Source organism: Ailuropoda melanoleuca, chromosome 1 (genome assembly GCF_002007445.2).
Source record: "Ailuropoda melanoleuca isolate Jingjing chromosome 1, ASM200744v2, whole genome shotgun sequence".
NCBI lineage: Eukaryota > Metazoa > Chordata > Mammalia > Carnivora > Ursidae > Ailuropoda > Ailuropoda melanoleuca.
Window position 1 is genome coordinate 182,272,129 of NC_048218.1, and position 10,485 is coordinate 182,282,613.

Here is a 10,485-nt window from a genome sequence, read left to right on the forward strand (position 1 = left end):
CTCAATTGCACTGGTAACTATACTTCTGAATACTGTTTTCAAGACTTACAGAACTACATCAAAAAGAATGAGTTTTGGGGGGCCTGGGTGCCTCAGTCTGTTAGGCATCCGCCCTTGGCTCATGTCATGATCCTGGAGTCCCCGGATCAAACCCCACATCGGGCTCCCTGTTCAGCAGGGTGTCTGCTTCTCCCTCTGCCCTTCACCTGCTTATGCTCTCTCTCTCTCTAGCTTGCGCTCTCTCTCAAATAAATAGAATCTTAAAAAAAAAAAGTTTTACAGTATATAAATTATACTTCAGAAAAAGAAAACTATTTTTCTCTAAAATTATCCCAATTGCTAAAATCTTCCTTTAAGAAAAAAAAAATGCTACACTTAAAATGTTTACGTGATATATCATAGTATATGCTTAAATGCCTTACTATTTTAACAAATTCAATTTAATATGTAATCAGATATTAAGCATTTTTCCTGATATGTAAAGCTTTTAAAACCAATGAATACACATATGTGGTCATTATATCAAAAGCCATTACCGTTGTTTAGGAGACCATTGGGTGGCACATTTAGAAGAGCAGAACATTTATATTTAGAGAGAAATGATTTAAGTCCCAGTTCTGATGCATACTTGCTGTTTGACATTGAAAGGACCATTTTGCCTTTCTCAAACTGTTTCCTTGTAAATGGGATTAAAATACTCACTTGCCTTATTATAATAATTAAACAAAATAATGTTATCCAAGACTCAAGAAAAATGTTTCCCAAAAATCACATCCTTCCTTTTCTTTAAAACTGTTTCCTGAAGAGATTTTAAAATCCCATGAGTTTATATGTTATTGGTAATGTTTTTAATATTTTTTATTTATTTAAAGATTTTGTTTATTTATTTGAGAGAGAGCATGTGCATGAGCGGGAGTAGGGGTAGAGGGGGAAGGAGGGAGGAAGAGAATCTCAAGTAGATTCCCACCAAGCATGGAGTCAATTTGGGGCTCAGTCTCATAACCTTGAGATCATGACCTGAGTTGAAACCAAACATTGGACGCTTAACTGACTGAGCAAAGGCACCGTGTATATATCTTTTAAAAAGGCCTGGAAATATGCACAAACAACAATATTTACATGCAAGAGTCATTTGTAACATAGTATTTACAAATAGAATATTGTCCTTGACAAAATTTATTTTAACTAACTGTGCTTTATCCAGATAAGCTAATATAACTTAGCAGCTTTTGACTCCAATGTAATGACTATAAAATAGAAGTTCAGTAATGGAAATTTAAATATACTTAAATAATTATTGACAATCATAAGTGAACAGAGATTCATGATCTCAATAAAATATTTTTTTCTGAAACAACATTTAAAATTTTCTGTTACTTATTAAAAGTAAGAGCCCCTAAAATTGATTAAATGTTTGCATTGTTTTAAGTGAAACTATAATATACTTTCTATAGGAACCTCAGAAACTTCTCCATCCCCTTTGCCTTGAGAAAAACTTTGAAGAAACAGGCAGCAAATTCAATGTAATCCCTCTACTGTCACTGCATCCAAGGAGTATGAAATGCTAAAGAAGGAGAGAAGTGGTAGGAGGTAAAGTCAGGGAGATAGAAGAAAGACTCAGAACATGTTGGATTTCCATGATCATTTTAAATAATTTGGCTTTATCTCTTCAAGATGGAAGAAGCCATCATATTGGAAACATTTCAACAGAGGAGGGACACTATTTATTATCATAATAGCTGTCACGTTAAGAACAGACTGTAGGGGAACAACACCAAAAATCAGAAAGGCCGTTAGGAGGCTATTGTAATAATTCAGGTGAAAGAAGGTGGTGCCTTGACCAGGGATACTTAAAAGAGTAATCAATTACTGAGGGGAAACTACATGGAATAGTGAAAAGTTTTTTAATGGTCTATATGAGGAAGCACCTGATGTGGGAGAGAATGCAGGAGCAATAGAGACTAGAGAAATACAAGGGATATAGATATAGGAGTCATCCTTAAATACTAGATGCTTGCACACAGATAAGTAACAAAGAGAAAAATAATTAAGACAAAAATATGCAGAACAAGCTTCACAACGAATGTCACTTCAGGAGACCTGCTACCATAATTAAAAGTGACACACTTGCCCACTAACACTTCCTCCAGTCAGGTCCAGCTGTCAGAATGGCATGACTCCCATCAATATTGCCAAATTTGTGGGCTATGGGGAGCAACCCAAAATGGTTTTGAGGATTATTCTAAGAATAGAGAAAGTTACCAGAAAACAGGAGCAAAGTATGTTTTTCCCTGAAGATTTCCAGAGTGAGTTTTGCAAAAAACTTTTGAGTCTCTGTGAAAATATACTGAACTGTGTTCTGTTCTGTTTCTGAACAGTTTCAACCCCTTGAGACCTGTAGGAATTGCTAACAAGCTCTTAGCTGTCTCCATTGCACCGTATCATTTTTAGAAAGACCAATTTGTTGCATCTCTGGGCAATGTACTCTACACAAATATCTCTATTTTATGTTTCTTTTCTAATTTGTCTCAGCATAGCCTGTGAACTATTCAAGTTCTTTGGCCTCCATCAGGTAGAAATAGGGAAGTCAAGATGCTCTATTTCCAACACATGATTTTCCCATTAGCTTCAAGCTGTTTCATATTCTGTTATAGGAAGTTTTCTAGTGAAAAGTGAAGGCTACTTATAGTTTTTATACTGTACAACTGTCGCAGCTGTTTATGGTTAATCTCGAGATTTAAAACAAGTGGGCTATTTAATGTTTGTAATGTATTATAATTGTATGTAAACTAGATCTCCATTATTTCTGTAACTTTTCTATTTTTTTATTAAACTCTTTGACAAAAGGTAAAATAAAATCCAGATTTAATGATTTTTCTAAAAATTAGTGATAATGAAGTATTCTATAACAGAATATGTGAAAACCTTAAATCCTTTTATAAATAAAAATTAAAAATATAAGTGAATAAATTCCCAGATCATAGATAGTATAGGGATAGAAAAGCAAGTGAAACAAATGAAACAAGAAAATAAACAATGAAGATAAAAGCAAAAATTGACAGTGTAGAAATAGGAAAACAGTTGATGTATAATTACTAAATAAAAGATGATTTGAGGAAAATTTCACACAAAAAAAGACCAATAATGAGATACCTTAAGGGAAACAAAGTAAACCTAAGTAATAAAAATAAGAAAGGATAAGGGGGGGGAATAATCATTAAAATTGAATACATTGAAAATCTTATTCTGCAATATATTTGAAAGATGAAATGGTAATTTTCTAGGGAAATATGATTTGTCAAAATTGAACCTACTATTGGTGCAGCCACTGTAGAAAATAGTATGGAGGGTCCTCAAAAAATTAATAACAGAATTACCATATGATCCAGTAATTCCGCTACTGGTTGTTTACCCAAAGAATAGAAAAAGAGTTATTTGAAAAGATAAATGCACCCCTATGTTTATTATAAAAAAAATACAATAGCCAAATTATGGAAGCAACCCAAGTGTCCATCAACAGATGAATGGATAAAGAAGATGTGAGATATATATATAACAGAGTAGTACTCAGCCATAGAAAAGAAAAACATGGATGGATCTAGAGAGTATAATGATAAGTGAAATAAGTCAGAGAAAGACAATTACCATATGATTTCATTCATATGTGGAATTTGAGAAGCAAAACAAACAGGAAAAAAGAAACAAACCTAAAAACCAGACTCTTAACTATAGAGAACAAACTGATGGTTACAGAGGTGATGTGGGCAGGGGGATGGGTGAAATAGGTGAAGGGATTAAGAGTACACTTATCATGCTGAGCAGTGAGTAATGTATAGAATTGTTGAATCACTATATTGTACAATTGAAACTGATAAAACACTGTATGTTAACTATACTGGAATTAAACTTAAAATAAAATAGAAAGTGACCCTAGTATACATCAAAGGCCTAAACAGGCTAACTCCCATGTAAGAATAGACAAGTTTATCAGGAAACTCCCTCACAATAAATCATCAAGCCCAAATGATTTCAAAGGAAAACTTCCATCAAAATTTCAAAGACTAGATAGTCTCAATGCTTTTCAAACTTTTCCAGGTCATAGAAAATAAAGGAAAAGTTCTGATACTTTTTGTGAATAAATATATTTATATCTAAACATGATAGAGTTAAAAATGAAAGTTATAGCCAATATCACTTATTAATATCGATTCAGAAGTTCTAGAAATAATGGCAAACAGAATATAACACCTCGTTAGAAACTAATACGCCATAATCAAGTGGGATTTATTCTAGGAATACAATATTAATACAATTTTAGGAGATCCACTAACATAAAACATCATCTGTGTTGGAGACCCCAAAGACCAATCCTTGTTTGGATGATTTGCTAGGAGGACTCACAGAATCAGTATATAGGCATATTCATAGTCCTTTTCCAGTGAAGTCACACAGGCCATACTTAATTCTGTCAGCAACAAGTTTTGACAACATGTGTGAAATATTGTCAACCAGTGAAGCTCATCAGGGACTGAGTGTCCAGGGTTTCTGTGACAGGCTGGTTACACAGGCATCTTCTGTCTAGCATTTATCAAAATTCCTAACTCCTATAGGAAAATAAGGGAGTTCATGTAAACCACATTGCTTGTGCAAAAAGTTTAGGGAGTAAGCCACTCATTCATTAGAGTGATGATGATCCTCCCAAAAACCAAGCTCCTACATGCCAGCCAAGGTTCAAACTTATAGACAGGTTTTTCAAAGAACAGCAATGAGGTCTGCTATGTTAAATCCTTTCTATATACTATATTAATAGATCTAAGAAGAAAATTATCTGATTGTCTCCAGAGATGATGGAAAGACCCTTGCATAATTTATAACCCATTCCTGATAGGGAGAAAAAAAAAACTCAAGGATATAATAATTGGTGTTTAATTTTTTAATATGACACATGTGATTTATGTAATTTTAGCTGAAAAACCAGTATTTCACTAAATGTAGAAACATGAGTGATATTCCCAATCACATAAAAAGCAGAAGAAAAGGGTATCCTACTCTCCACATTAACATTCAATACATTGATGGCTGTTAGCCGATTCAAAAGTCCAAAGCAGAAAACACTGGATGCAGACTGGTTCATTAGTGAATTCTACCAAAAATTTAAGGAATTAAACCAATTCTCTACAATCTCTTTCAGAAGACAGGAACAGAGGGAACACTTCTAACTCATTCTTTGAGGCCACCATTACTCTAATACTAAAAGCAGACAAAAACATTGTAAGAAAACTCTAGATCAACTGTCTCTCATGAACAAAGATGTAAAAATTCTCAACAAAATATTAGCAAATTGAATTCAACAATATATAAAAATAATTATACACCATGACAAAATGGGATTTATCCTAGAAACGTAAGGCTCTTTCAGTATTTTTAGATCGGTGACTGTAATCCATAACATAAACAGGATAAAAAGAAAAATAACACGATCATATCAACAGATGCAGAAGAATTATTTGACAAAACTAATAATTATTCATGTTCATTATCCTAGTAAACAAGGAGTAGAGGGGCACCTTCCTCAACTTGATAAAGAACATCTACAGAAAAAACCTGTAGCTAACATCATAATTACTGGTAAGAAATTCAAAGTGTTCCTGCTAGTGCAATAAGACAAGAAAAGGAGACAAAAGGTATACTGATTTAGAAGGAAGACATAAAACTGTCTTTGCTGTGACTTGTCTATGTAGACATCCGAAAGAATGACAAAAAAAACCTCCTTGAGTTAATAAGGCTTATAGTAAGGTTTCAGTACACAAAGTTAACATATAAAAATCATTTTTCCTGTATACCATCAATGAACAAGTGGATTTGAAATTAAAACCACAATACCATTTGCATTAGCACTCAAAAAAATGGTTTACTTATGAATAAATTTAATATGTACAACATCAGTATAAGGAAAACCAAAAAATCTCTTATGAAGGAAATCAAAGAACTATAGAGATATACTACATGTTCATGGATAAACATGCTCAATAATGTCAAGATACCAGTTCTTCCCAAATTGATCTATAAATTTAATGTAATCCCAGTAAAAATCTCAGCAAATTATTTTGTAGATGTCAAAAACTGATTTTAAAGATTATATGGAGGAACAAAGGAACCAGAACAGCCAACACAATATTGAAGGAGAAGAACAGATGAGGACTAACATTAACCCACTATAAACTTACTATAAAGCTACAGTAATCGAGAGAGGGTGTTATTGGGGGAACAGATTAATGGATATGTAGAACAGACTTAAGAGCTTAGAAACCATAAATGTTGTCAACTAGTCTTTGACAGTAGCAGAGGCAATACAAGGGGCAAAGGCATGTTTCCTCTCAATTTTGTGAACCCAAACTGTTTAAAAAATAAAGTCCTTAAAAAACTCCAAAAAATAGGCAAAGAAATAAACAAAATTTATTTAAAAATACAGAAAAAGCTCTTATATATGAAAAATTGTGTAACTTTCCTTATAATAAGGGAAATGTAAAAACTATACTGAACTATTTTTCACGTGCAAGACTTGCAAAATTTAGATAAGCTACAAGTTATATAGGTAGATCAATATGTAGTAGGTAGGTAACAGATGATAGAGATAGATAGATGATAGATGATAGATACATAGATTAGATAGATAGATGATAGATAGATAGATAGATAGATAGATAGATAGATAGATAGATATAGAGCTAGCTAACTGTAATACAGCTCACTCTGTGGTGAGGCTATGTGGGAAAAGGCACTCCTATATATTGCTGAGTATGCCACATACCTAAGGAAGGGAATTTGGTAATATCCAACAAATCTACATATTTCCTTTAACCCAGTGATCTCACTTCCATAAATTTAGAGCATATAACCTTATTTTAATATTTAAATAATAATATTTAATTTAATATATTAAATGATAATATGAAATAAGTTATTGTTTAATTTTAAATAAATATTTGTAAAGTATAAATGTATATATAATATAAATTTATAATATATTATAGTAATGCTGATATATATATATATTCAATACATATAGTATCATACACTGTAAACTTACTATATAATTGCAGCATTGTGTGTAATTGAAAACTATGGGAAATTAAATGCCCAAACATAGGATATTAGCTGAATTAGCAATGTATATAGACACAATCATGTACTATGAAGCTGTAAAAATAATGAGGAACACCTCTTTGAACTAATATAGCATGATTCTCGGGCATATTTTACACTTGATCTTAGCCAAAAGGCTGAGAAGAGATGGGTGGCATATTTTAAGTGGAAAAAATAATATGTTTCACACTGTGTTAAAAAATAAGGGAGGCAGTAGGAAAATATATTTGTGGCTACTCTCTAAAAAATGGGAGAACTAAACCAGAGCTGCATAGGATTGCTTACCTATGGGTAGTTGGATGGAACATGGTAGGCGAAAAAAGAAGGAATGAAGGATGTCATATTGTGTCAGTTTTATGCATATACATTTTGGTATGGTTCTGATTGTTGGAAGTTTTACATCATGGAGAGGGAGGGAAGGAGGAAGAGAGAAAAAAAGGGAAAGAGAAAGAGGGAGAGAGAGAGAGAGAAGAGAGAAGAGAGTCAGGCCCTCTGAGAAACTGAGAGTTGGGGAGAGGGAGAGGACAAGATAGAGGAAAACTGAACAGTTCTGGTAAAGGTACCATAAAAAAATGGAATTCAAACAGAAACAAATGGACTAAACTGAATTCACATAAATGACATAACCAACCTCACCCTGAACAGGGTAAAAGAACTAATCCAAGTAAATCTCGAGCACTGCTATTTGGACTATACGCCCTCAAGTTAAACACAAACAAACTGTTAAAGAAATATTAAAGTCTAGCTAGTAGGATTTTTTTTGTAGAGTTCATGTTTGTAATTCCGAAACCTTTTTGTGCATTCTAAGATTGAGCAAGAATATATTGTGAATATCATGAATATATTATGAGTAATGGGATCATATTTCTCACTGTTATGAGTTTATCCTAATTTCCTCCCTCCCCCTACCTCCCCCCCCACTTCTCTTTCTATCTTTGGTGTACCATCTGTTTTTATTCTATTTGAATGTTTGGAATCTTTTCTTTTTGTCTTGTATGATTTTATTAGTTATTTTTACACTTTTTATTTCTGTGGAATATTATCTCTATTCAGCCTTCCAAGTCTTGTCTTCCATTACATAATTATATTTAGTAATTAAGAAATGGAATTTTTTTTAAGTTCTAGTTATTTTCTGTTTATCCTATTAGTTTAATCAACACAATTGCATTTTTATTTGGATGTCTTTCTTTTAAAACTATAGTCACCCCCTAATGCATGGGGCTTTGATCCAAGACCCTCAGTGAATGCCTGAAGTCAAAAATAGTACTGAACTCCATACATACTATGTTTTTCCTGTACATATATACCTATGATAAAGTATAATTTATAAATTAGGCATGGTAAGAGATTAACAGCAACTAATCATAAAATAGAACAAATATAACAGCACACTCTAATAAAAGTTATATGAATATGGTCTCTCTCTCAAAATATCTTATTGTACTGTACTCACCCTTCTTGTGATGATGATAAAATGCCTATGTGATGAGAGGAAGCAAGATAAATAATATCGCTATTGTGATATACTGCTAGGCTAATATTGACCTGACAATACATCAGAAGGATGAACATCTGCTTCCTGACCACGGTTGAGTGAGTGTAATTGAAACCATGGAAAGCAAGACCACAGAGAAGTGGGGACTACTGTATTCTGGTCCCTTAACCAGCTTCTGAGTTTGTGTGGACTTTGTTTCAAAACATGTAAGATTGCTTACTACACAAGAATGCCAGTCTATGAATGCTTATTTAAGAGGGGTAGATTAACAAAGGTGAAAAGAAAGATATGCAGTGAAAAATAGGAAATTTGCCATAATACTTAAAGAAGTCAGGGTATCTCATGAAGAGTACTGAGGGGCCTGCATTCTCAAGGTTAAGCAGGGATACATGTTCCTGAAACCCACAGTTTAAACCTTCCTCTCTACTGGTGGGTTCCGTGAAAGACTTTGGTTACTCCAGTACTCGTGTGCAACAAATAGGCAAAGACAGACTGTCTCCTCACTTACTGATTTAGCTGCTATCCTTGATAATCAGGAGACATAAGGTCTTCACAGTGGGTTCCCTTATAGAGTCAAAATGGTTTCCAAGTCACTGAATTTACATCCAGTTCCACCCCCACTTTCTCCAAGCCCTACAAACAACAGCATCCTGTGTTGCAAACTTTTCTCAGGAATTTGAGAACTGAGGTCTACATGGTCTCTNTGTTGCAAACTTTTCTCAGGAATTTGAGAACTGAGTCCTACATGGTCTCTTTTTCACATTCTCATAGTCATGATGATGCTGAAACTTAGCAGAAACTGAGAAGTCAAAAGATCAATGAGTGTTATATGCAAACAATGAATCATAGAACACTACATCAAAACCTAATGATGTACTGTATGGTGACTAACATAATAAATTTTTTTAAAAATAAAATAAAGTAAAATAAAATGAAAGTCTTACTGCATAAAAAAAAGGTTGACAATATGCAAATAAACCAAAATCCTTTGCCATCAAAATCCATTTATTCATTAACTCATTAACTCAAAAATATATGTGTTTACTTTGAGCAGGGAAGGTTTTTGCGTTTTAGGGAGAGAGCAAGAAAAAACTTAGCAAACACATTTGTCCCCTTGGAGCTTACTTTTTTACTAGGATGGAGAGATGGACCATAAAAAAAAGAATTAAAATATACAATATTTTGACTAATGGTGAGTGTTATGGAGAAAAACCAAGCATAGGAAAATAAAGAGGACAAGGATGGAGGGGGGTGTGGTCAGTGAAATTTTCACTGGGAAGTGACAATTAGGAAAAGACTTGAAGGAAGATAGGAAAATCATGCAGACCCTGAGAATGAACAGTCTTCTAATGAAAACCTGGGTTAATGAAGAAAGTAAACTTCAAATTAGCAAATTTCTGGAAATTAAAGAAAGAATAACTTTTTTTGTATAATCTAAGGAATATAAGTAAATCTAAGTTTAAGACGTTTCTTATTTTTTAATATTTATTTATTTGAGAAATAGAGAGCATGAGCAGGGGTAGGGGCAGAGAGAGAGGGAGAAGCAGACTGCCCACTGAGCACGGAGCCTGACCGGGGCCTCCGAACCTAGAACCCTGAGATCAGGACCTGAGCTGAATCAGCCATTTAACCGACTGAGCCACGCCGGTGCCCCTAAAATGTATCTTATAAAAACAAGATGCTGGTGCACCTGGGTGGCTCAGTTAAACATCTGACTCTTGATTTCCGCTCAGGTGATGAATTTAGAGTTGTGGGATCCAGACTCTCACAGGGATCTGTGCTCAGAATGGAGTCTGGTTGAGATTCTCTTTTTCTCCCTCTCCTTTTAGTCCCCTCCCCGACTA